Genomic DNA, 26,215 nt, shown 5'->3' on the forward strand with positions numbered 1-26,215 from the left:
AGAGACTGCAACCTTGTGTCCTCGTTCTTCACTGTGCCTTTCACCATCCACCATCTACACACTGGGAAGCCCTGGGGTTACACTTCACCTGTGGGAAGGAATACCATCTAGCTGCCATAACATCACTGCTGCGGACCCCTTAAAGCAGCGTCGGTCACCCTGACCGAATACCACAGGTGGCATCACGAACACCTTCCCTTTAAAGACCTTTCCCCCTTTTACATGGACGTCCCTAGGGCCACAGACCGGGTCAGCCACCTTGACATCCCCCTTGAGAACCGAAGGGCCCGGTACCGAGTACCCCACTGCCCTACGGGGGCGATCCATGAACATTCCTGGTTGGGTGTCCATCTGCTGGATTGGGTGGAGGGCAAAACCTGTTTGTCCCTATTATACTATTTCTACTGTGATGAAATTGATGCCACTTTGATATTGTCTGCCACTAATTTTTGGAAATGTGAACACTCCTTGTTGGGTGTCCATCTGCTGGATTGGGTGTAGTAAAAGACCTGTCGGTCCCTATTATACTATTTATACTCTCGTTAAATTTATGCCACTTCTCTGGTGTAAGGCCCTCATTTGGTTAATTGTGCACACTCCTGTTTGGGTCTCCATCTGCTGGATTTGGTGTAGTGGAAGACCTGTCAGTCCCTATTAAACTATCTATACTGTGGTGAAATTGCTGCCACTTTGGTATTGTCTGCCAATAATTTTTGGAAATGTGAACATTCCTGGTTGGGTGTCCATCTGCTGGATTGGGTGGAGGGGAAAACCTGTTTGTCCCTATTATACTATTTCTACTGTGATGAAATTGATGCCTCTTTGATATTGTCTGCCACTAATTTTTTTAAATATGACCACTCCTGGTTGGGTGTCCATCTGCCGGATTGGGTGTAGTAGAAGACCTGTCGGTCCCTACTATACTATTTCTACGCTCGTTAAATTTATGCCATTTCTCTGGTGTAAGGCCCTCATTTGTTTAAATGTTAACACTCCTGGTTGGGTGTCCATCTGCAGGATTGAGCGTAGTGGAAGACCTGTCGGTCCCTATAATACTATCTAAACTGTGGTGAAATTGATGCCACTTTGGTATTGTTAGCCAATATTTTTTGGAAATGTGAACAGTCCTGATTGGGTGTCCATCTGCTGGATTGGGCGTAGTGGAAGACCTGTCGGTCCCTATTATACTATTTCTACTGTGGTGAAATTGATGCCACTTTGATAGTCAGCCAATATTTTTTGGAAATGTGAACAGTCCTGGTTGGGTGTCCATCTGCTGGATTGGGCGTAGTGGAAGACCTGTCGGTCCCTATAATACTATCTATACTGTGGTGAAATTGATGCCACTTTGGTATTGTCAGCCAATATTTTTTGGAAATGTGAACAGTCCTGTGTCATGCTCGCGCCCAGACTGGTTGGCGCGGGCGTGCGGGGGAGTGGCCCCACTGGACCACAGACCAAACCTCCCTGGAAGGGGCGTAAGTAAGTAGCTTCCTAGGTGTTCGCTGGAGCCTCTGATGGTGAGGTCAGACTTGTGCAATAGGAAGCTACCAGGTACCACTCCAGGGTGGAGTCTGGTTGTGGCTGCTGATCCCACCGGGGAACGGAACATAGACAAGCAAGCGGGCACGGCTGGCACATAGGCAGGCAGACGGGTACAACAGGAACACTGTCAGGCAGGCGGGCACGGCTGGCTCTCTGGTAGGCAGGCGGGCACGGCTGGCTCTCTGGCACGACTGGTGGACAAGACTGGTACACTGGAAGAACCGGTAGGGACCAGTCTGCAGGCAGGTATGTAGAACGGGTAAGAACCTGTTCAGACACGAGGACCTAGGAATAAGTAGATAAAGACCGCAAGAGCGGATGCAGAGCGAAAGCACAGGAGCTAGAGCCAAGAACAGAAATGCAGGAGGCGGAGCCAAGTGCAAAACCACAGGAGGCGGAGCCAAGAGCTGGAGGCGGAGCCAAGTGCAGACAGGCAGGAGGCGGAGCCAAGAGCTGGAGGCGGAGCCAAGTGCAGACAGGCAGGAGGCGGAGCCAAGAGCTGGAGGCGGAGCCAAGTGCAGACAGGCAGGAGGCGGAGCCAAGAGCTGGCGGCGAAGCCAAGTGCAGGAGAAGTAGAACCGCAAAGAGCGGAGCCAGGTAGAACCGCAAGGAGCGGAGCCAGGTAGAACCGCAAGGAGCGGAGCCAGGTAGAACCGCAAGGAGCGGAGCCAGGTAGAACCGCAAGGAGCGGAGCTAGGTAGAACCGCAAGGAGCGGAGCCAGGTAGAACCGCAAGGAGCGGAGCTAGGTAGAACCGCAAGGAGCGGAGCTAGGTAGGACCGCAAGGAGCGGAGCCAGGTAGAACCGCAAGGAGCGGAGAGGAGCTGCGGGAGGGGTCTCTGCAGCAAAGCTGAGCAGAGCCACAAAGAATGTGGAGAGAAGCTGCAGCAAGGGATAACTGCAACAGCAGAAGATAAGCTGAGTAGAAAGGAGCAGAAACGCAGAAGTGAGGAGCAGAGGTAAAGTCACAAAGGTTCAGAGCAGGCAGAGCTGCAAGACTGCGGAGTGAAAGCAGACTGAGAATACAAGGAAAGACAACAGGGAAGGAAGCCAAAGACTAGAAGACCGAGGTAAGACTAAGTACAGACAAGGCAATGGAACTAGACACAAGGACAAAGACACTGGGACCAGGATATTCTGCCTCCTGGTGGGCGGACAACAAGACCAAGGAAATAACACAGAGAATCCTCCGGAGAGGGAGTAACTCAGAGAAAGGCCAGGCAAACTCAGAAGCAAGACACTAACTGAGCTAACACATTGCACAGGCCCAGACCACTGGGTGGAGCTGAACTAAATACTGGAGGTCTCCTGGCAATTGGTCAGGAACAGATTGGACAGATGCACCTGATTCCTATAAGAACCAGAGAGTTCAGGCGCCGCCCCTCTATACACAGAACTATGAAGCATGCAGAGAGTAGAGACACAGAACATGGAGCTGGCAAGAAACAGAAACCACATCATGGCCTGGAGCAGTGGGTAAGATAGTGTGAGAAATGCGAGGCCATGCCGTGATGCCAGCAGAGTTGTTACATCCTGGATGGGTGTCCATCTGCTGACCGTCACATCCAAACATAGATCAAGTGTGAACAGGTGCTGAACCTTAGAGTCACCAACTCCTATACAGTCAAGCAAAAAAGGCAGCACACTGCAGCGCTAACACATGCAAACATGAAAGACAGAAATTGAACTGCATTAATGCATTAAAAATATGAAAAATGAGAGCGTTCAGCGCATAAAAAAGGCCAATTTTATGTGTACCTGGTAGCCACTTTACGGCATCTCTCTTATACCAGGTCCTACGCTTTCCTTCCTCGCTGAGAATAAACGTCTCCATGTGAATGGGTACCTATGAAAACCTCTCATGAGACTAACATTCTCTCTCTCTGTGGAGGGGTACTGGACCTGCTGCAATTAAGACACCTGTGACTAGAAGGCGGAGTGCTCGGTCAGAAGGCTAAACAATACATTTGAAAAAACTGACCATCACATCCAAACATAGATCAAGTGTGGACAGGTGCTGAACCTTAGAGTCACCAACTCCTATACAGTCAAGCAAAAAAGGCAGCACACTGCAGCGCTAACACATGCAAACATGAAACACAGAAATTGAACTGCATTACTGCACTAAAAATGTGAAAAATGAGAGCGTTTAGCGCATAAAAAAGGCCTATTTTATGTGTACCTGGTAGCCACTTTACGGCATCTCTCTTATACCAGGTCCTACGCTTTCCTTCCTCGCTGAGAATAAACGTCTCCATGTGAATGGGTACCTATGAAATCCTCTCATGAGACTAACATTCTCTCTCTCTGTGGAGGGGTACTGGACCTGCTGCAATTAAGACACCTGTGACTAGGAGGCGGAGTGCTCGGTCAGAAGGCAAAACAATACATTTGAAAAAACTGACCGTCACATCCAAACATAGCTCAAGTGTGAACAGGTGCTGAACCTTAGAGTCACCAACTCCTATACAGTCAAGCAAAAAAGGCAGCACACTGCAGCGCTAACACATGCACACATGAAACACAGAAATTGAACTGCATTACTGCACTAAAAATATGAAAAATGAGAGCATTTAGCGCATAAAAAAGGCCAATTTTATGTGTACCTGGTAGCCACTTTACGGCATCTCTCTTATACCAGGTCCTATGCTTTCCTTCCTCGCTGAGAATAAACGTCTCCATGTGAATGGGTACCTATGAAAACCTCTCATGAGACTAACATTCTCTCTCTCTGTGGAGGGGTACTGGACCTCCTGCAATTAAGACACCTGTGACTAGGAGGCGGAGTGCTTGGTCAGAAGGCTAAACAATACATTTGAAAAAACTGACCGTCACATCCAAACATAGATCAAGTGTGAACAGGTGCTGAACCTTAGAGTCACCAACTCCTATACAGTCAAGCAAAAAAGGCAGCACACTGCAGCGCTAACACATGCAAGCATGAAACACAGAAATTGAACTGCATTACTGCACTAAAAATATGAAAAATGAGAGCGTTTAGCGCATAAAAAAGGCCAATTTTATGTGTACCTGGTAGCCACTTTACGGCATCTCTCTTATACCAGGTCCTACGCTTTCCTTCCTCGCTGAGAATAAACATCTCCATGTGAATGGGTACCTATGAAAACCTCTCATGAGACTAACATTCTCTCTCTCTGTGGAGGGGTACTGGACCTGCTGCAATTAAGACACCTGTGACTAGGAGGCGGAGTGCTCGGTCAGAAGGCTAAACAATACATTTGAAAAAACTGACCGTCACATCCAAACATAGATCAAGTGTGGACAGGTGCTGAACCTTAGAGTCACCAACTCCTATACAGTCAAGCAAAAAAGGCAGCACACTGCAGCGCTAACACATGCAAACATGAAACACAGAAATTGAACTGCATTACTGCACTAAAAATATGAAAAATGAGAGCGTTTAGCGCATAAAAAAGGCCAATTTTATGTGTACCTGGTAGCCACTTTACGGCATCTCTCTTATACCAGGTCCTACGCTTTCCTTCCTCGCTGAGAATAAACGTCTCCATGTGAATGGGTACCTATGAAATCCTCTCATGAGACTAACATTCTCTCTCTCTGTGGAGGGGTACTGGACCTGCTGCAATTAAGACACCTGTGACTAGGAGGCGGAGTGCTCGGTCAGAAGGCAAAACAATACATTTGAAAAAACTGACCGTCACATCCAAACATAGATCAAGTGTGAACAGGTGCTGAACCTTAGAGTCACCAACTCCTATACAGTGAAGCAAAAAAGGCAGCACACTGCAGCGCTAACACATGCACACATGAAACACAGAAATTGAACTGCATTACTGCACTAAAAATATGAAAAATGAGAGCATTTAGCGCATAAAAAAGGCCAATTTTATGTGTACCTAGTAGCCACTTTACGGCATCTCTCTTATACCAGGTCCTACGCTTTCCTTCCTCACTGAGAATAAACGTCTCCATGTGAATGGGTACCTATGAAAACCTCTCATGAGACTAACATTCTCTCTCTCTGTGGAGGGGTACTGGACCTGCTGCAATTAAGACACCTGTGACTAGAAGGCGGAGTGCTCGGTCAGAAGGCTAAACAATACATTTGAAAAAACTGACCATCACATCCAAACATAGATCAAGTGTGGACAGGTGCTGAACCTTAGAGTCACCAACTCCTATACAGTCAAGCAAAAAAGGCAGCACACTGCAGCGCTAACACATGCAAACATGAAACACAGAAATTGAACTGCATTACTGCACTAAAAATGTGAAAAATGAGAGCGTTTAGCGCATAAAAAAGGCCTATTTTATGTGTACCTGGTAGCCACTTTACGGCATCTCTCTTATACCAGGTCCTACGCTTTCCTTCCTCGCTGAGAATAAACGTCTCCATGTGAATGGGTACCTATGAAATCCTCTCATGAGACTAACATTCTCTCTCTCTGTGGAGGGGTACTGGACCTGCTGCAATTAAGACACCTGTGACTAGGAGGCGGAGTGCTCGGTCAGAAGGCAAAACAATACATTTGAAAAAACTGACCGTCACATCCAAACATAGATCAAGTGTGAACAGGTGCTGAACCTTAGAGTCACCAACTCCTATACAGTCAAGCAAAAAAGGCAGCACACTGCAGCGCTAACACATGCACACATGAAACACAGAAATTGAACTGCATTACTGCACTAAAAATATGAAAAATGAGAGCATTTAGCGCATAAAAAAGGCCAATTTTATGTGTACCTGGTAGCCACTTTACGGCATCTCTCTTATACCAGGTCCTATGCTTTCCTTCCTCGCTGAGAATAAACGTCTCCATGTGAATGGGTACCTATGAAAACCTCTCATGAGACTAACATTCTCTCTCTCTGTGGAGGGGTACTGGACCTCCTGCAATTAAGACACCTGTGACTAGGAGGCGGAGTGCTTGGTCAGAAGGCTAAACAATACATTTGAAAAAACTGACCGTCACATCCAAACATAGATCAAGTGTGAACAGGTGCTGAACCTTAGAGTCACCAACTCCTATACAGTCAAGCAAAAAAGGCAGCACACTGCAGCGCTAACACATGCAAGCATGAAACACAGAAATTGAACTGCATTACTGCACTAAAAATATGAAAAATGAGAGCGTTTAGCGCATAAAAAAGGCCAATTTTATGTGTACCTGGTAGCCACTTTACGGCATCTCTCTTATACCAGGTCCTACGCTTTCCTTCCTCGCTGAGAATAAACATCTCCATGTGAATGGGTACCTATGAAAACCTCTCATGAGACTAACATTCTCTCTCTCTGTGGAGGGGTACTGGACCTGCTGCAATTAAGACACCTGTGACTAGGAGGCGGAGTGCTCGGTCAGAAGGCTAAACAATACATTTGAAAAAACTGACCGTCACATCCAAACATAGATCAAGTGTGGACAGGTGCTGAACCTTAGAGTCACCAACTCCTATACAGTCAAGCAAAAAAGGCAGCACACTGCAGCGCTAACACATGCAAACATGAAACACAGAAATTGAACTGCATTACTGCACTAAAAATATGAAAAATGAGAGCGTTTAGCGCATAAAAAAGGCCAATTTTATGTGTACCTGGTAGCCACTTTACGGCATCTCTCTTATACCAGGTCCTACGCTTTCCTTCCTCGCTGAGAATAAACGTCTCCATGTGAATGGGTACCTATGAAATCCTCTCATGAGACTAACATTCTCTCTCTCTGTGGAGGGGTACTGGACCTGCTGCAATTAAGACACCTGTGACTAGGAGGCGGAGTGCTCGGTCAGAAGGCAAAACAATACATTTGAAAAAACTGACCGTCACATCCAAACATAGATCAAGTGTGAACAGGTGCTGAACCTTAGAGTCACCAACTCCTATACAGTGAAGCAAAAAAGGCAGCACACTGCAGCGCTAACACATGCACACATGAAACACAGAAATTGAACTGCATTACTGCACTAAAAATATGAAAAATGAGAGCATTTAGCGCATAAAAAAGGCCAATTTTATGTGTACCTGGTAGCCACTTTACGGCATCTCTCTTATACCAGGTCCTATGCTTTCCTTCCTCGCTGAGAATAAACGTCTCCATGTGAATGGGTACCTATGAAAACCTCTCATGAGACTAACATTCTCTCTCTCTGTGGAGGGGTACTGGACCTCCTGCAATTAAGACACCTGTGACTAGGAGGCGGAGTGCTTGGTCAGAAGGCTAAACAATACATTTGAAAAAACTGACCGTCACATCCAAACATCGATCAAGTGTGAACAGGTGCTGAACCTTAGAGTCACCAACTCCTATACAGTCAAGCAAAAAAGGCAGCACACTGCAGCGCTAACACATGCAAGCATGAAACACAGAAATTGAACTGCATTACTGCACTAAAAATATGAAAAATGAGAGCGTTTAGTGCATAACAAAGGCCAATTTTATGTGTACCTGGTAGCCACTTTACGGCATCTCTCTTATACCAGGTCCTACGCTTTCCTTCCTCGCTGAGAATAAACATCTCCATGTGAATGGGTACCTATGAAAACCTCTCATGAGACTAACATTCTCTCTCTCTGTGGAGGGGTACTGGACCTGCTGCAATTAAGACACCTGTGACTAGGAGGCGGAGTGCTCGGTCAGAAGGCTAAACAATACATTTGAAAAAACTGACCGTCACATCCAAACATAGATCAAGTGTGGACAGGTGCTGAACCTTAGAGTCACCAACTCCTATACAGTCAAGCAAAAAAGGCAGCACACTGCAGCGCTAACACATGCAAACATGAAACACAGAAATTGAACTGCATTACTGCACTAAAAATATGAAAAATGAGAGCGTTTAGCGCATAAAAAAGGCCAATTTTATGTGTACCTGGTAGCCACTTTACGGCATCTCTCTTATACCAGGTCCTACGCTTTCCTTCCTCGCTGAGAATAAACGTCTCCATGTGAATGGGTACCTATGAAAACCTCTCATGAGACTAACATTCTCTCTCTCTGTGGAGGGATACTGGACCTGCTGCAATTAAGACACCTGTGACTAGGAGGAGGAGTGCTCGGTCAGAAGGCTAAACAATACATTTGAAAAACTGACCATCACATCCAAACATACTGTAGATCAAGTGTGAACAGGTGCTGAACCTTAGAGTCACCAACTCCTATACAGTCAAGCAAAAAAGGCAGCACACTGCAGCGCTAACACATGCAAACATGAAACACAGAAATTGAATGCATTACTGCACTAAAAATATGAAAAATGAGAGCGTTTAGCACATAAAAAAGGCCAATTTTATGTGTACCTGGTAGCCACTTTACGGCATCTCTCTTATACCAGGTCCTACGCTTTCCTTCCTCTCTGAGAATAAACGTCTCCATGTGAATGGGTACCTATGAAAACCTCTCATGAGACTAACATTCTCTCTCTCTGTGGAGGGGTACTGGACCTGCTGCAATTAAGACACCTGTGACTAGGAGGAGGAGTTCTCGGTCAGAAGGCTAAACAATACATTTGAAAAAACTGACCGTCACATCCAAACATAGATCAAGTGTGAACAGGTGCTGAACCTTAGAGTCACCAACTCCTATACAGTCAAGCAAAAAAGGCAGCACACTGCAGCGCTAACACATGCAAACATGAAACACAGAAATTGAACTGCATTACTGCACTAAAAATATGAAAAATGAGAGCGTTTAGCGCATAAAAAAGGCCAATTTTATGTGTACCTGGTAGCCACTTTACGGCATCTCTCTTATACCAGGTCCTACGCTTTCCTTCCTCGCTGAGAATAAACGTCTCCATGTGAATGGGTACCTATGAAAACCTCTCATGAGACTAACATTCTCTCTCTCTGTGGAGGGGTACTGGACCTGCTGCAATTAAGACACCTGTGACTAGGAGGCGGAGTGCTCGGTCAGAAGGCTAAACAATACATTTGAAAAAACTGACCGTCACATCCAAACATAGATCAAGTGTGGACAGGTGCTGAACTTTAGAGTCACCAACTCCTATACAGTCAAGCAAAAAAGGCAGCACACTGCAGCGCTAACACATGCAAACATGAAACACAGAAATTGAACTGCATTACTGCACTAAAAATATGAAAAATGAGAGCGTTTAGTGCATAAAAAAGGCCAATTTTATGTGTACCTAGTAGCCACTTTAGGGCATCTCTCTTATACCAGGTCCTACGCTTTCCTTCCTCTCTGAGAATAAACATCTCCATGTGAATGGGTGCCTATGAAAAACTCTCATGAGACTAACATTCTCTCTCTCTGTGGAGGGGTACTGGACCTCCTGCAATTAAGACACCTGTGACTAGGAGGCGGAGTGCTCGGTCAGAAGGCTAAACAATACATTTGAAAAAACTGACCATCACATCCAAACATAGATCAAGTGTGAACAGGTGCTGAACCTTAGAGTCACCAACTCCTATACAGTCAAGCAAAAAAGGCAGCACACTGCAGCGCTAACACATGCAAACATGAAACACAGAAATTGAACTGCATTACTGCACTAAAAATATGAAAAATGAGAGCGTTTAGCGCATAAAAAATGGCAATTTTATGTGTACCTGATAGCCACTTTACGGCATCTCTCTTATACCAGGTCCTACGCTTTCCTTCCTCGCTGAGAATAAACGTCTCCATGTGAATGGGTACCTATGTGAAAACCTCTCATGAGACTAATATTCTCTCTCTCTGTGGAGGGGTACTGGACCTGCTGCAATTAAGACACCTGTGACTAGGAGGCGGAGTGCTCGGTCAGAAGGCTAAACAATACATTTGAAAAAACTGACCGTCACATCCAAACATAGATCAAGTGTGAACAGGTGCTGAACCTTAGATCACCAACTCCTATACAGTCAAGCAAAAAAGGCAGCACACTGCAGCGCTAACACATGCAAACATGAAACACAGAAATTGAACTGTGAATTGTCTTCATCTGCTGGATTGGGCGTAGTGGAAGACCTGTCGGTCCCTACTATACTATTTCTACTGTGGTGAAATTATTGCCACTTTGGTGGTGTCTACCAATAATTTTTGGAAATGTGAACCCTCCTGGTTGGGCCTCCTTCATGCGTGTTGCCTGTAGCAGTAGGCCTCCACTCTCTTGGACTCAACTACCCGTGTTACTATCCTTTACATTTTCTGGCAATGGTAGTCTACGAAACTGATATTTGTGCCACTTAAGTGTGGCTCAGCATGAAAGCAGATAAAGGTGTTGCATGTGGTATCAGGGTTCCCAGCAAAGGAGGCCTACATCAATACCTCACCCACCTATCCTTACTGTGACGTTCAATCAAAAGCTGTAAATGCTGTCCCAGACCCCGATACCTCATGCCTGGCTGGTTGCTGCAGTGCCATGCTACAATTTGTACTGTGGGTGAATTGAGGCCACTTTCCTGGTGTCTGTCCCTCATTTGATGTGTTTTGGCAGAATTTGGGGCCATTATAAGGTGTTGTTAGGCAAAGTGTGGTGAGTGGGAAGGATGGGTGCAGATACAGAATGGTGTGGGGAAGATGGATGCAGACACATTATGGTGAGTGGGGGATGGGTGTGGACACAGTATGGTGAGTAAGGGATGGTGCAGACACAATATGGGGAGTCGGGGATGTCTGAGCAGGCAATATGGAGAGTGAGGAGGTAAATATATGAGGAGTCAGTATGAGGCGGGAGGCGGAAATGTTTGAAGAGACTATTAAGGGGAATAGTGCGAGGAGATAGACAATATGCCAAGGAGGGGGAGTGTGATAAAGGGGCACAGTGTATAGACAGGGCCCTATAAGGGGTCCACAGTGTAGGAGGACAGTGTGACTAAAAGAGGGAGCAGTGTGGAGTGAATGAACCATAAGAGGGACAGTGTGTGGGTCATTTTTTGTGCAGGGAAAATTGTGAGGGTAAATTATTTATCCAGGGGTACAACGTAGGGCAGATATTTTTATTCAGGATCATTATAATGACACTACTATTTTCAAAGGCATTGTGCCTGGATGTGCTGCAGAAGACTAGAGAAGATGAAAGGTTGCAGAGATGAGCTGTGCATGAGGAAAGTCATCATGGAGTCTGGACAAGATGAAGAAGAAAAGAAAGAGAAAGACCCCAATCAGAGAAATGGCATCTATAAAGTACCTGGATGTAATTATTTTTTTATACTAATTCTCATATTTTTATTTATATTAGGAGCATTAAAGGGGTTGTTTACATCTGTTATAATAACAATAACAATAATAATAATAATCTGTTATGACTCAAGTCTGCAGTCATTCTATGTGACTGCAGAATTCTATATTCTCACAGTCCGTACTGCGCGCTTTCAGGATTCTCTTTTGCTGCTGATTTGCATGGATGCGGTCACTTGCTAACTAGGCATGTGTGGCCTCACTCAGTGAAAATGAATTGAGCATGGCCGGACACGTCTAGTCAGAATGTGGCCGGATGTATACAAATCACATACTTGCACTGACATGAGACTGTCCACTCTTGCCACCATTAACCCCTTCACCCCGAAGCCTGTTTTCAACTTCGTAACCAGGCCATTTTTTTCAATTCTGACCACTGACAGTTTATGAGGTCATAACTCTGAAACGCTTCAATGGATCCTGGTGATTCTGAGAGTGTTCTCTCGTGACATATAGTGCTTTATGATAGTGGTAAAGTTTCTTCAATATGACTTGGATTTATTTGTGAAAAAAACAGAAACTTAGCGAAAATGTTGAAAATTTTGCAATTTTCAAACTTTTAGTTTTTATGCCCTTAAATTAGAGAGCCATATCATACAAAATAGTTAATAAATAACATTACCCATATGTCTGCTCTACATTAGCACAATTTTGGAAACATATTTTTTTTTGTTAGGAAGTTATAAGGGTTAAAATTTGACCAGCGATTTCTCATTTTTACAGCAAAATTGTCAAAACCATTTTTTTAGGGACCACCTCACACTTGAAGTGACTTTGAGGGGCCTATATGGCAGAAAATGCCCAAAAGTGACACCATTCTAAAAACTGCACCCCTCAAGGTACTCAAAACCACATTCAGGAAGTTTATTAACCCTTCAGGTGCTTCACAGGAATTTTTGGAATGTTTAAAAAATTGAACATTTACCTTTTTTTCACAAAATTTTTATTTCAGATCCAATATATTTTATTTTACCAAGGGTAACAGGAGAAATTGGACCACAAAAGTCGTGTAATTTGTACTGAGTACGCTGATACCCCATATGTGGGGGAAACTACTGTTTGGACGCATGGCAGAGCTCGGAATTAAAGGAGCGCCGTTTGACTTTTCAATGCAAATTTGGCTGGAATTGAGATCAGACACCATGTCGTGTTTGGAGAGCCTCTGATATGCCTAAACAGTGGAAACCCCCCACAAGTGACAGCATTTTGGAAATTAGACCCCCTAAGGAACTAATCTAGAAGTGTGGTGAGCACTTTGAACCCCCAAGTGCTTCACAGAAGTTTATAATGTAGAGTCGTGAAAATTAAAAAATCATTTTTTTTCCACAAAATGATCTTTTAGCCCACAATTTTTTATTTTCCCAAGGGTAACAGGTGAAATTTGACCCTAAAAGTTGTTGTCCAATTTGTCCTGAGTACGCTGATACCCCATATGTTGGGGGAACTACCATTTGGGCGCATGGCAGAGCTCGGAAGGGAGGGAGCGGTTTTCGAATGCAGACTTTGATGGAATGGTCTGCGGGCATCACGTTGCGTTTGCAGAGCCCCTGATGTACCTAAACAGTAGAAACCCCCACAAGTGACCCCATAGTGGAAACTAGACCCCCAAGGAACTTATCTAGATGTGTTGTGAGAACTTTAAACCCCCAAGTAATTTGCTAAAGTTTATAACGTAGAGCCGTGAAAATAAAAAAAAAAATCCATGAAAATGATATTTTAGCCCCCAAATTTTTATTTTCACAAGGGTAGCAGGAGGAATTGGACTGCAAATGTTGTTGTCCAATTTGTCCTGAGTACTCTGATACCCCATATGTGGGGGTGAAGCACTGTTTGGGAGCACGGCAGAGCTCGGAAGGGATGGAGCACTGTTTTACTTTTTCAACGCAGAATTGGCTGGAATTGAGATCGGTTGCCATGTCGCGTTTGGAGAGCCCCTGATGTGCTTAAACAGTGGAAACCCCCAATTCTAACTCCAACCCTAACCCCAACACAAACCCCTAAGCCTAATCCCAACCATAACCCTAACCACACCCCTAACCCAAACACACCCCTAAACCTAATCCCAACCCTAACCATAACCCTGATCACACCCCTAACCCCAACATACCCCTAACCCTAATCCCAACCCTAACCATAACCCTAACCACACCCCTAACCCTAATCGCAACCCTAATCCCAACCCTAACTTCAACCATAAACATAATCCAAACCCTAAACCTATCTTTAGCCCCAACCCTAAACCTAACTTTAGCCCCAACCCTAACCCTAACTTTAACCCCAACCCTAACCCTAACTTTTGCCCCAACCCTAACCCTAACTTTAACCCCAACCCTAACTTTAGCCCTAACCCTATCCCTAACTTTAGCCCGAACCGTAATCTTAGCCCCAACCCTAATCCTAACCCTAATGGGAAAATGGAAATAAATACATTTTTAATTTTATTATTTTTCCCTAACTAAGGGGGTGATAAAGGGGGGTTTGATTTACTATTTATAGCGGGTTTTTATGTTTGGCAGCTGTCACACGCTAAGAGACGCTTTTTATTGCAAAAAATAGTTTTTGCATCACCACATTTTGAGAGCTATAATTTATCCATATTTTGGCCCACAGAGTCATTTGAGGTCTTGTTTTTTGTGGGACAAGTTGACGTTTTTATTGGTACCATGTTCGGGCACATGACATTTTTTGATCGTTTTTTATTCTGATTTTTGGGAGGCAGAATGAACAAAAAACAGCAATTCCTGAATTTCTTTTAGGGGGGGCGTTTATACCGTTCCGCATGTGGTAAAATTGATAAAGCAGCTATATTCTTTGGGTCAGTATGATTACAGCAATACCTCATTTATATCATTTTTTAATGTTTTGGCGCTTTTACACAATAAAAACTATTTTATATAAAAAATATTTGTTTTTGCATCGCTTTATTCTGAGAGCTATAACTTTTTTATTTTTCTGCTGATGATGCTGTATGGCAGCTTTTTTTTTGTGGGACAAGATGACGTTTTCAGTGGTACCATGTTTATTTATATCTCTCTTTTTGTTCGCATTTTATTGCACTTTTTGTTCAGCAGTATGATGATAAAGCATTATTTTTTGCCTCGTTTTGTATTTTTTTTTTTTGCGGTGTTCACTGAAGGGGTTAACTAGTGGGATAGTTTTATAGAGCGGGTCATTACGGATGCAGCGATACCAAATATGTGTACTTTTATTGTTTTTTTTTTATTTACATAAATGAATGGATTTATTGGAAAATATATTTTTTTTTTCTTTATTTGGGGATTGTTATTTTTTTCAACATTCTATTTTTTTTTTTTTTACTTTTTTACTTTATAACATTATCCCAGGTTGGGACATCACTATATTACATCAGATTGCTGATCTGACACTTTGCATAGTACTGTGTCAGATCAGCGATCTGACAGGCAGTGCAGGAGCCACCACTCTTCACGACCCGGAAGGAGCCCCGTGGCCATTTTGGATCCGGGGACTCCATGGAGACCACCGGAACAACGCGATCGCTAGTGCCGATCGTGGGCATTGCTGCGGGCTGTCACATACAGCTGACACCCGCACGTGATCGCCGCGGTGCTCACCGTGAGACCACACAATCGCGCCGCCGCACTAGTACTGCGGTTCGCGAGAACGCAGTTCCCGCGGAGCAGTACTAGTACGGCGCATGTCAGGAAGGGGTTAAGGGAGAATCCTACAAGTGTGCAGTGCATGCATTGTGAGAATTCATAAGCCTGCAGTCACATAGCGACTGCAGACTTTCATCTCAAACCTGGACAAGCACTTTAATTATAAAATGAAGCCCTGAAGCCAATCCTAACAGCATGTAACATCCTCACTGTCAGGATTCAGCTCTGCTTGCTGGTTCCAGCAGTCATCACATGCCCACTTCACTCAAATGCGATTTTCATACTAATGGTCACTAGCTTATCTTCCTGCTTCTCTCAGTTTTTCACTGAACATTGAGAGAATTAGTTAGAGCAGCTTGTCGGCACTTGACTAAGTATGCAAATTGTATATGTACTTTGTGTGGAGGGGGCGCCAAACTGAATTCTTGCCCTCAATGCTATAAAACCTAGGCAGTCAAAGATGAGCGGTTCCCAGTGGAGCACAGTTTGTACGATAGAATCATTTTTTATCTCCAGAGTCACTGGGTAAGTCTCTCTCATGTACAGTATATAGAATTATGGTCAGTGGGATCCTCTGTCTCCTGTAGAGTGTAAACTCTTAAGGTCAGCGGGGTCCTCTCTCTCCCTCTATTGTAGAGTGTAAGCTCTTATGGTCAGAGGGATCCTCTCTCTCCCTCTATTGTAGAGTGTAAGCTCTTATGGTCAGCGAGGTCCTCTCTCCCCTGTAGAGTGTAAGCTCTTATGGTCAGCGGGGTCCTCTCTCTCCCTCTATTGTAGAGTGTAAGCTCTTATGGTCAGCGGGGTCCTCTCTCTCCCTCTATTGTAGAGTGTAAGCTCTTATGGTCAGTGGGATCCTCTGTCTCCTGTAGAGTGTAAACTCTTATGGTCAGCGGGGTCCTCTCTCTCCCTCTATTGTAGAGTGTAAGCTCTTATGGTCAGCGGGATCCTCTCTCTCCCTCTATTGTAGAGTGTAAGCTCTTATGGTCAGCGGGGTCCTCTCTCTCCCTCTATTGTAGAGTGTAAGCTCTTATGGTCAGCGGGATCCTCTCTCTCCCTCTATTGTAGAGTGTAAGCTCTTATGGTCAGCGAGGTCCTCTCTCCCCTGTAGAGTGTAAGCTGTTATTGTCAGCAGGGTTCTCTCTTTCCTGAAGAGTGTAAGCTCTTATGATCATCGGGGTCCTCGCTCTTTCTTACTCCTATAAAGTGTAAGCTCTTCTGGGTTCTCTCTCTCCTCTCATCCACATGTGTTTTACATCAGTTACAGTTTTCCAGTATTAAGATTTGAGCACATTTATTCTCTGCAACTCAAATTATTTAGTAAAAATTCAAAGAAGTCATCGAATTTAAGTGTCAGAATATCCACTCATCTCTAGCTGAAGCCATATAGGTATTAACGTACATTAACAGTCTGCTGACGCCAGTCTTATTGTATAGCTTCACAAATATCTGTAAGCAGATATTTATGAAAAGATAGATTAAAGAGGCTTTTCCTCATTCAGAAAATCCAAGTCCGTGAGTGCAGATTGTTAAAAAAAAAACCCTCTGCTTTACTCACCCTGGTCAGGTCCGATGCTGAGTCTCTGCTAGTCCTCATTTGTCTGGTATCGGCTGCAGTGCTGATGTCACATCAGCAGCGTGTCAGCCAATCGGTGACCCCAGCGGTCATTCCGCCAATAAGGTGTAATGCTGCGGTAGCACCGTACGCAGTGAAGAGGCAGTGACCCCCAAAGTTCAAACACAAAAGTCTCTTTAATGTGTTACTTGCATAGCATTTTATAGTACACGTCATCAAAGTTCAATATACACAGTTGCATGTCGTCTCAGTGCCCGTTTCATAGCACTACACATCATATGGCTTTTAGATTGCAGTTCCTAAACACGCCGGACCTCTCCTTGTCCAGTATCCGTGGAGCGTCCGCACTCCATATTACAGTCTCCGAACACACAGCTTCACATGTTGCAGACACTACACATGCCAGTCCTCCTCTGACTAGTTCCTGTGGGTGTCCTGCACCACTGTATCACAGACTCTTTACTCACACAGCTGTACACAGCCCAGGATATCCTCCGGATAGCAGCCGGGCACCATATCCACCTGTTTGCAATCGTTACACATGCCCGTCCTCTTTTGGGCACAGGGCATCCACCTCTGACACCTCCGGGCACAAGACTGTCCACATTCGAGACCAGTTACCATGGACGACTTGCATCGCTGTGTACGCTGTGTGTGCTAGGCTATTCAGCTGCCATAGCTGCTGGCTCCACTGGCCTGTGCTGCTTCACACACACAGACAGCACTCTGCAGGCCCTCTGCTCTGCACAACAGCGCCCACCAGACTGACACTGACATTGCACGCGACACCTGACATACCCATACCCCTTACTGCAGGGTTTTTAACAAACAAACCTGTGGCTTTCAGCCATGTGGAAAACCCAGACTGGAAATCCGTGACTGCCATGCACACCTATGGACTTCCTCTGTCTCCATGCACAACCTGGGGAGAACACACAGCGACCCCTACCTGTGACACGAGTCACTGCCTCACAAACGACAGAGCTGCTGAGCTCTCTGACTGGCTGCTGTATTGTCAACATAGTGGCAGTGCTGCAGCCAATACGAGACTTCGGGTGCCACGGAGGAAGCTGAGCATTAGACCTGGGAATAGCGAGAAAAGCATTTTTTTACTGCACTGTGTCGGGATTTTCTGAAAGAGGACAACCCTTTTAAGACTGGTGTCAGAAATGTGAATGTACTTCATTACCTGTATGGCTTCAACCTAGTACTCCCTCTTCTCTCCATTTGACTTTTTATGTGTTCTTCTGCACAGTACTCAGCCTCCACCGAATATAGGAGATGGCTGTAGATTGAGGAGCAGAATATATGCCCATGTGCTAAATGCACTCATCTGATAATGGCCCTATATCCACTGTTTCATGTCACTATGTGTATTTGTAGGGATCGTATATTTGATAATTTTTAATATGAATTACACAAAGGATATATATTTTTCATTTCTCTAGTCTGTCCAATTGTGAAATTATTCAGTGAGCAGTCTAGGGCACTTACTACATATTTAATTGAAAGTAAGTACACGAGCCTCATGGGGTCTAAGTGATATATTTAAAAAATGCAAGCAGTTTGTATTCTGAAATCTGGTGATCAATCCACTTTAAAGGGGTTGTCCAATACTTTTATATTGATAGCCTGCCCTTAGGATAGATTATCAGATTCATATATGTGGGGGCGCAATACTCAGCACCCCCATCGATCAGCTGTTCCTTCAGCCAACGGCGGATCAGAACAGCAAAGCTCTGTTTACTGTATAATGGTAATTCATTCAAATAGGGGTGAATGTGCATGGCCTCTACTGATCTGATATTCATGACCGAAACTAGAGCAAGGCCATCAATATAAAAGTGGGCAAGCCCTTTATGTAATACCCCGAGGCCATGCTGAGATCTTTGTTAGGACCATGATCTACCCAATTATATAGAAGAGCATTCTCTATACCAAGGGGGTCTTCTCTGTAACTTCTAATCTCCTGCTTGTGGTCATTACTTAATTAAGTAACATTTAACTGTATTTTCCCGGGATATTAGAATCTTATAAAGTTGCTTGAATGTACTATTACTTTATGATTGTGGGGGTCCGATCTATGAAACCTCTTCTCAGCCATAAACACAACACAGAGCTCAGATAAAAGTTTCTTTGGCAGACAGCTTGGTCCTCCTTACTCGACCATACATGTAATCGCGAAGCTCGTTGATTATTCAACTGTAAGCAAAGAGAAAGCCGCTGAAAGACGTCTCTGGTATTTCTCCTGAAAATAAATTAATCAGGCTTAACTTTCTCTCTCCCACAATATCAACTGATGGGGTAAGTCAGGAGACCCCCAAAACATCAGCTGACCCATGGGTTTGGTTGACTTTCATCTAATCTAATCTTAAAGGAGTTGGAGTTGTCCACTATTTAGACAACCCCTTTTTAACCAGTATGTTTGCCCAGAACAACACATATACTCCCCCCTGGAATTGGGCCGTTCCAGTGGTATCTGCACTTGCTCTCCCGGAGATCGCGTCACACTGTTATGTCAAGCGATCCCTGTGTCCAATCAGTTCTGGCATCACTTGCTGCTGGCTCCAACGAATCAGACATCAAGAGTAAGTTAGAGAGCTGCTGCTGGCCACTCACTGGCCCTTGATGTCTGATTTGTCTAAAGTGAAGAGAGCCAGCAGATTGGGCACAGGGATTGCGTGACATAGCAATGTATCGCAACCCCTGGGAGAGCGCGTCGACACCGCAGGGATGGGCCTGGCACCGGAGAGGAGTATAAGTGTTGCTGGGGGCAAACATTCTGATTAAGAGTGGGTTGTCCTAGTGGCGGACAACCCCTTTAAGTTTTACCTACACAGCAATGCTCAGGCCACATAGCAGTAATGGGATCAGCAGGTAGACCCATGCTTTAGGCAGTGCGAGGGCACAGATGAAAAATCCCAAAGGGCTTGCAGCGCTGAACTTGTGCTGCTGTCCCTTCGTTCTCGGCATCAGTGGCTTTCTTAAGGATTGTAGCCCCCAAATGATATAAGCCTTCACTTAACAAACCATTTAACTCCCATCAACACAAGAGTGAAGAATGTACATGCATGTCCCAATGCTTTAGTGTCCCTTTTTCATGGGATATGGTCACCTAATATAAAACTGATAGGCATTTTTGGTCAGTTTTAATAAAGACCAACATCCCAAAATCGGTCTCAATATCCTGATGCACGGGCTGGTGTCAGGAATATTTATGAGGCGGCATCTGATGGGGTTATGAAGACTACAAGGTGCAGGAACGAGGAGAGGTGAGTGGCGCACAGATTGCTCTGGGTTTTGTATTAACGCAGGGGGACTGGTTTGTGTTCTCTGAATATTTGGGAGAGAGGGGTTCTTGTTTGGGGTGTGTATTTAGCGGGGTGGTCAGAGGTCTGCCTTTATTTAGAGATGGTGGTCATTTGTGTAGAGGGGTCTATTCTGGGTTTGTATATGTTAAGGCTGTCGTTTATAGGGTTTGGTACGGGGTCTGTATTTTTTTAGGAGTCTGTTCCTAAAAATGTGGGGGGATACTTTCAAATATTTTTCATCAAGCAATGCATTGCGTCTTGGACTCTGATGTCAGTTGCAGGCAAGTAGAAAAGATGGAGAAAACTATATATAATAATGAGTGACAACGGTGATGCTGTTCCCCCAGGGTGAAAACCTTTCCTACATTCAGTACTTAATGTATGCTCCTGTATTATTTGCATGACGCACCGTGGAGCTACGGACTAATTCAATAACTAGCAGCACTACCGGCCATAAATGAAATGGGCTGTATTCAATAAACTGTGAAACAGCTATTAGAGGCTTTGTGTCCCATGATATCGCACTAAGGGACAAGGCTGTTTGTCAGCTCATTGAATCGGGATCAGTGTCTTAAGCACCAGCTCCCTGCCATGATGCCTCTATAGCGCGGGGATGAAACAGCGTCAGCGTACCATTTGCAGGGTAATTTTTTGGTAGTGAACGAAAAAAAGCATGTGTTGGAACAGAATGAAATTGTCAGCACTTCACTGGTCTTGGGGAGCGCTAAATTGTGAGCAGCATGAGAATGAGACTGGATTTTTTGGAAACGGCTGTGAGTTAAACAGTCTGTAAAGAAAATCCTGAAAATAGTAATAGACAAGCACATTCTGCCATGTTTAGATTACCAGACATTTCCCATTAGTGCATTATGGGCACAGCAGGGGAAAGAGTTTCCAAAAAACATTTATAAGAAATATGAGGCAGAATCAAGTCAATTCCCACAGCTTAAAAATCCAACAACAGAAGTTACTGACCCAGGAAGATTATAGTCTGTGCACAGCAGAGTACATCACACAGTATTAACTGGAAAATCAGGTCTCGTTTATAAAAAAAAATATATATATATATATACAGTATATATACTTACAAGTGTACAGTGTATGTACACATTCTGATCTTGCAAGAACAACAGGAGGACCAGGAAAGAGGTGCTTTAATGCTGTAAAGTTCAAAAAAGATGTAATGGTGTAATGGTATATTCAGTAATAAAGGGCACTAGTCATGAGTGAACATGCTTAGATTTGGTGTTATCCGAGCATGCACGTGTGCTCACCAAGGGTCTTCAGTGCGCTCGAAAAATACAGTGGGTACGGAAAGTATTCAGACCCCTTTACATTTTTCACTCTTTGTTTCATTGCAGGCTTTTGGTAAATTCAAAAAAGTTCATTTTTTCCTCATTAATGTACACTCTGCACCCCATCTTGACTGAAAATAACCAGAAATGTAGTAATTTTTGCAAATTTATTGAAAAAGGAAAACTGAAATATCACATGGTCACAAGTATTCAGACCCTTTGCTCAGTATTGAGTAGAAGCACCTTTGGAGCTAGTACACTCATGAGTCTTCTTGGGAATGATGCTACAAAGTTTTTCACACCTGGATTTGGAGATCCTCTGCCATTCTTCCTTGCAGATCCTCTCCAGCTCCATCAGGTTGGATGGTTACGTTGGTGGACAGCCATTTTCAGGTCTCTCCAGAGATGCTCCATTGGGTTTAGGTCAGGGCTCTGGCTGGGCCAGTCAAGAATGGACTCAGTTGTTCTGAAGCCACTCCTTTGTTATTTTAGCTGTGTGCTTAGAAACTAGACCCCTCAAGCAATGTATCCACATGTGTGGTGAGCACTTTGAAGAAACAGGTGCTTCAAAGAAGTTTATAATGTAGAATTGTGAAAATAGAAAATCACATTTTACCCACAAAAATGTACTTTTAGCTCCAAATGTTTTTAATTGCACAAGGGTAACAGGAGAAAATGGACCCCAAAATTTGATGTGCATTTTCTCCTGAGTATGCCGTTAACCCATATATGGAGGAATACTACCATTTTGGCGCACAGCAGGGCTCGGAAAGCAAGGAGAGATGGTTTGGAACACAGACTTTCATACGAGCATCAAGTCGTGTTTGGAGAGCCCCTGATGCGCCTAAACAGTGAAAAAAACACAAGTTACTTCATTTTGGAAACTACACCGTTCAAGGATTTTATCCAGAGGTATAGTGAGCATTTTAAACCCACAGGTACTACACAGGATTTGCTAACAGGTTGTCATGTTGAAATTTTTCTTTTTTTTCACGAAAATGTTGTCATACCCCAAATTTATAATTTTCACAGTGAATAATAGGAGAAAATAAACCCCATAAATGTTGCGCAATTTGTCCCGAAAGCGACTATGCCACATAAGTGGTCAAAAACTTCTGCTTGGGCATATGGCAGGACTAGGAAAGGCAGGAGCGCTTCTCGTCTGGGATAGATTGTGAATGCCATATCGCATTTAAAGAGCCCATGACATGTGAAAACAACAGAAACCCTCCACAAGTGACCTCTTTTTGGAAACTAGACCCCTCAAAGAATTCATCTAGGGGTGTAGTGAGTATTTTTATAAAATATAATTTTCGTACAATTTTATATCATGCTGCAAATGTGTCAGGTACACAAGGGTTAATAGGTGAAACTAGACCCCACAATTTATTGTGTTATTTCTCCCGAACGCGGTGCTGGCCCATACATTGTTAGAAATTACTGTTAGGCCACGCGTCAGGGCTCAGAATGAAGGAGCGCTATTTGGCTTATGGAGCACAGGTTTTGCTAGAATAGTTTACGAGCAACATTTGCAGAGCCCTGAAGGTGCCAGAACAGCAGAAAAACCTCGAAATTGAGGCTCAAAAGGAGGGGACATTTGGATATGAGAGCACAGAATTCACTGGCTTTTATTTGAGGGAGTGGTAGCGATGTCGCTTCTCCAGAGTCTTTGTTCTACCAGTAACATGGGAACCCCTTATAGTTCCAGTGACAGATGATCGACCTGAGTGGGGGCTTGCTTTGTGCAGAATAAATTAGGGTTTTTATTGGTAACATTTTGGGCTACATTATATTGTTCGATCGCTTCCAGTATAAGGCTGGATCACATTCTTGTGTTCTACGCTGAGCACTTATGTCAGGGTTTCTGTGTAAATCCCACAAAAATGTGATTCAGATAAAACACCCAACGGAACCATGCACCATGAGACAGATGCAGACACTTCGTTCTCCGTTTTGCATCTACTCCGGTGGTATCCATCTTTTTCGGCATCCACAAATCTGTAGTCGTCCACTCTTGTGCACTAAAAAGATGCCTAAAATGATGGGACACCGCCAGAACAGATACCAGTGCAAAGAGATTCCATCTGCTTCATATGTGAGTGTTTCTTTCGGGAGCTTTGTCTGAATCGGGGTTTTGGGGAATTTACACAGAAATCCTGACATAAGCGCTCAGCGGAGAGTGCAGGATATATGTGAGCAGAGCCTTATTATGACTTTTGGGAGGTAGAATGAACAAATTGACAGCAGTATAAGAATAGTTCTTTTTAATTTTTGTACGTTTATTTTGTTTGTGGGATGAGTTGTAGATTTTTTTTGTATCATTTTGGGCCTTATAATATTTTTTGATCACTCTTTATTCAGATTTTTCAAACACAAAATGTACAAAAAACAGCAATTTAGTTATTTTTTTTATCTTTTGCGCCGTTCACCAAAAGGTAAAAGTGATATAAAAAGATCATGAGGCACACAGCTTTTGAGCATGTTCCTCTACTTTGCTAATACTATTGGGATTTACCCTTTCTCTTTCTAGATCTGCTGCTGTAAATGGTTTATATAAAAGTAAAACTATGAGGTCGATGCATCAAAGTGTTTACGTCAGAAAGTTTCTGGAGTAACATTTCCGGCAAGGTGCATGCCATTAACAAGATGCGTCAAATTAAGTGGGTGCACCTACATGCTTATTCTGTCCACTTAGGTCCATCCCATGAGCTTATCTGTCGCTGCTTGGCACTAGTTGCTACCGTTCAGTTTACAGTTCACTAATGTGCCCAAGGTTGTTTCAATATCAAACCATTCTGAAAATATTGCTGCGGTTCGTGTGAAACCGTCAATGCTTCGGTGTCCCTTATTCTGCAGGTTAATCGGCCTCACAAGGATTACACTATATTTACATAGTATATGGAATTGAAAAAGATGCCAAAAATTACAAATGTAAAAAATTAAAACTGCAAAAATAACATTGCTATTCTTCTGTCAGTGAATTCCTGCCTTCTCCTTGTTTCCGCAAGGAAAAATTATACTTCTTGGATCCCGGTCAGATGCCTCTCATACAGCCAAACCAGATCTCACACTTTGCACTGACGAGGGGCAGTACCCCAAAACACAGTGTCTGCAAATTGAGATTCTGGCTTTGGCTTTTATCCTAAGTCATGTGACAAGGCTCCTTAAAGGGTCTACATTGACTGTAAGGATTGCTACTTCCAATAGGAGGCAATAGAGTTCTATTCCTCTTCCTCTCTGAAGAGACAATTTGCCTTTTGTACTATAAAAGTGGAAACATTGGTTATAGAACGATATAAGGTGCGCACTCAGTGTTAGGCGGAGAGGGTGCAGAACTCCAGAATCCAGGGTCCAGAACTGGAGAATCCAAATTAAGTCAAATAGCAGGAAATCAGCCGCACCCGCACTGAGGATCTTTTAAATTATTGCTTGCATTTATTTAGCTACAGTACAATATTTCACCAAAGTGCTGGGTAGAAGGATATAGAGCGACAAGTCGCATTTGCGTTTCAACCCATCCCGGGTCTTTTTCAAACGTCGCTCTAATCACAAGGATACTGAGCAAATTCTCAGTGCTTCTTGCTATCCGAAACATTAGTTCCAGGCAGAGATGGCAGCATGATGGCTCAGTAGTTAGCACTGCAGCTAATACTGGGTACAAATAACATGAAGAACAACAACATCTCCAAGGAGTTTATATGTTTTCCTTGGGTTTGTGTGGGTTTCCTCCTATAATTTTGATGTTTTGAAAGGGAATCTGAATGTATTTTCTATCTAATCTGAGAGCGTTATGATGTTAGAAGACCCTGATTCCAGTGATGTGTCACTTACTGGGCTGGGTTTTGCTGTTTCAATACAATCAGTGCTTTATCAGCAGGATATTATCACTAGAGGACTAGGTGCCCCATGCCTCCTAGTCCAACCACTCCTCCAACACTGATTAGCAGATCTCTGTCACTATACAATGTACAGAGAAAGCAGCCAATCAGTGGTGTGGGCGGGGTTATATAGAGCTCAGCATTCCAAGCTCTGCTAGAAGCAGAGAAAACTGTGAGTCTATCACAACTGCAGGACCCAGTAAATAATGGCTGGAATCAGGGTCTCTGTCCCTACAGAATACTGTTGTAAGGTTACATAGTAAAACCTGCTGATATATTCCCTTTAATGGGCTGTGGAATTAATGTTGCTACATAAGCAATCTATATATATAATTGTCTAAGGGTCTGTCTGTCTGTCTGTCTGTCTGTCTTTCTGTCTGTCTGTCTGTCTGTCCTGGAAATGCCGCGTCTCTGATTGGTCGAGGCCGCCAGGCCTCGACCAATCAGCGACGGGCACAGTATCGACGTAGATGTCATAATGGTTGCCATGGCGACGATGATGTCATAAAGGTTGCCTCGACCAATCAGCGACGGGCACAGTCTGCCACGAATTCTGGAATCATCATTGTCCATATACTACGGGGACATGCATATTCTAGAATACCCGATGCGTTAGAATCGGGCCACAGTCTAGTAACATAAATAAATATAGTCACGGCTATAGCGGCTGCAGTGGTGGCAAGTGTACAACAAAAACACTTGCGCCTTAAACATTGTGAATTTGTACAGTTTACAATCAGAGTGCAATAAAGACGAATCTCTTACCTCAATTTATCCATTGACTAAAGGTACCTTCACACGAAACGACATTATAACGATATC

Source organism: Ranitomeya variabilis, chromosome 3 (assembly GCF_051348905.1).
Source record: "Ranitomeya variabilis isolate aRanVar5 chromosome 3, aRanVar5.hap1, whole genome shotgun sequence".
NCBI classification, from domain to species: Eukaryota; Metazoa; Chordata; class Amphibia; order Anura; family Dendrobatidae; genus Ranitomeya; species Ranitomeya variabilis.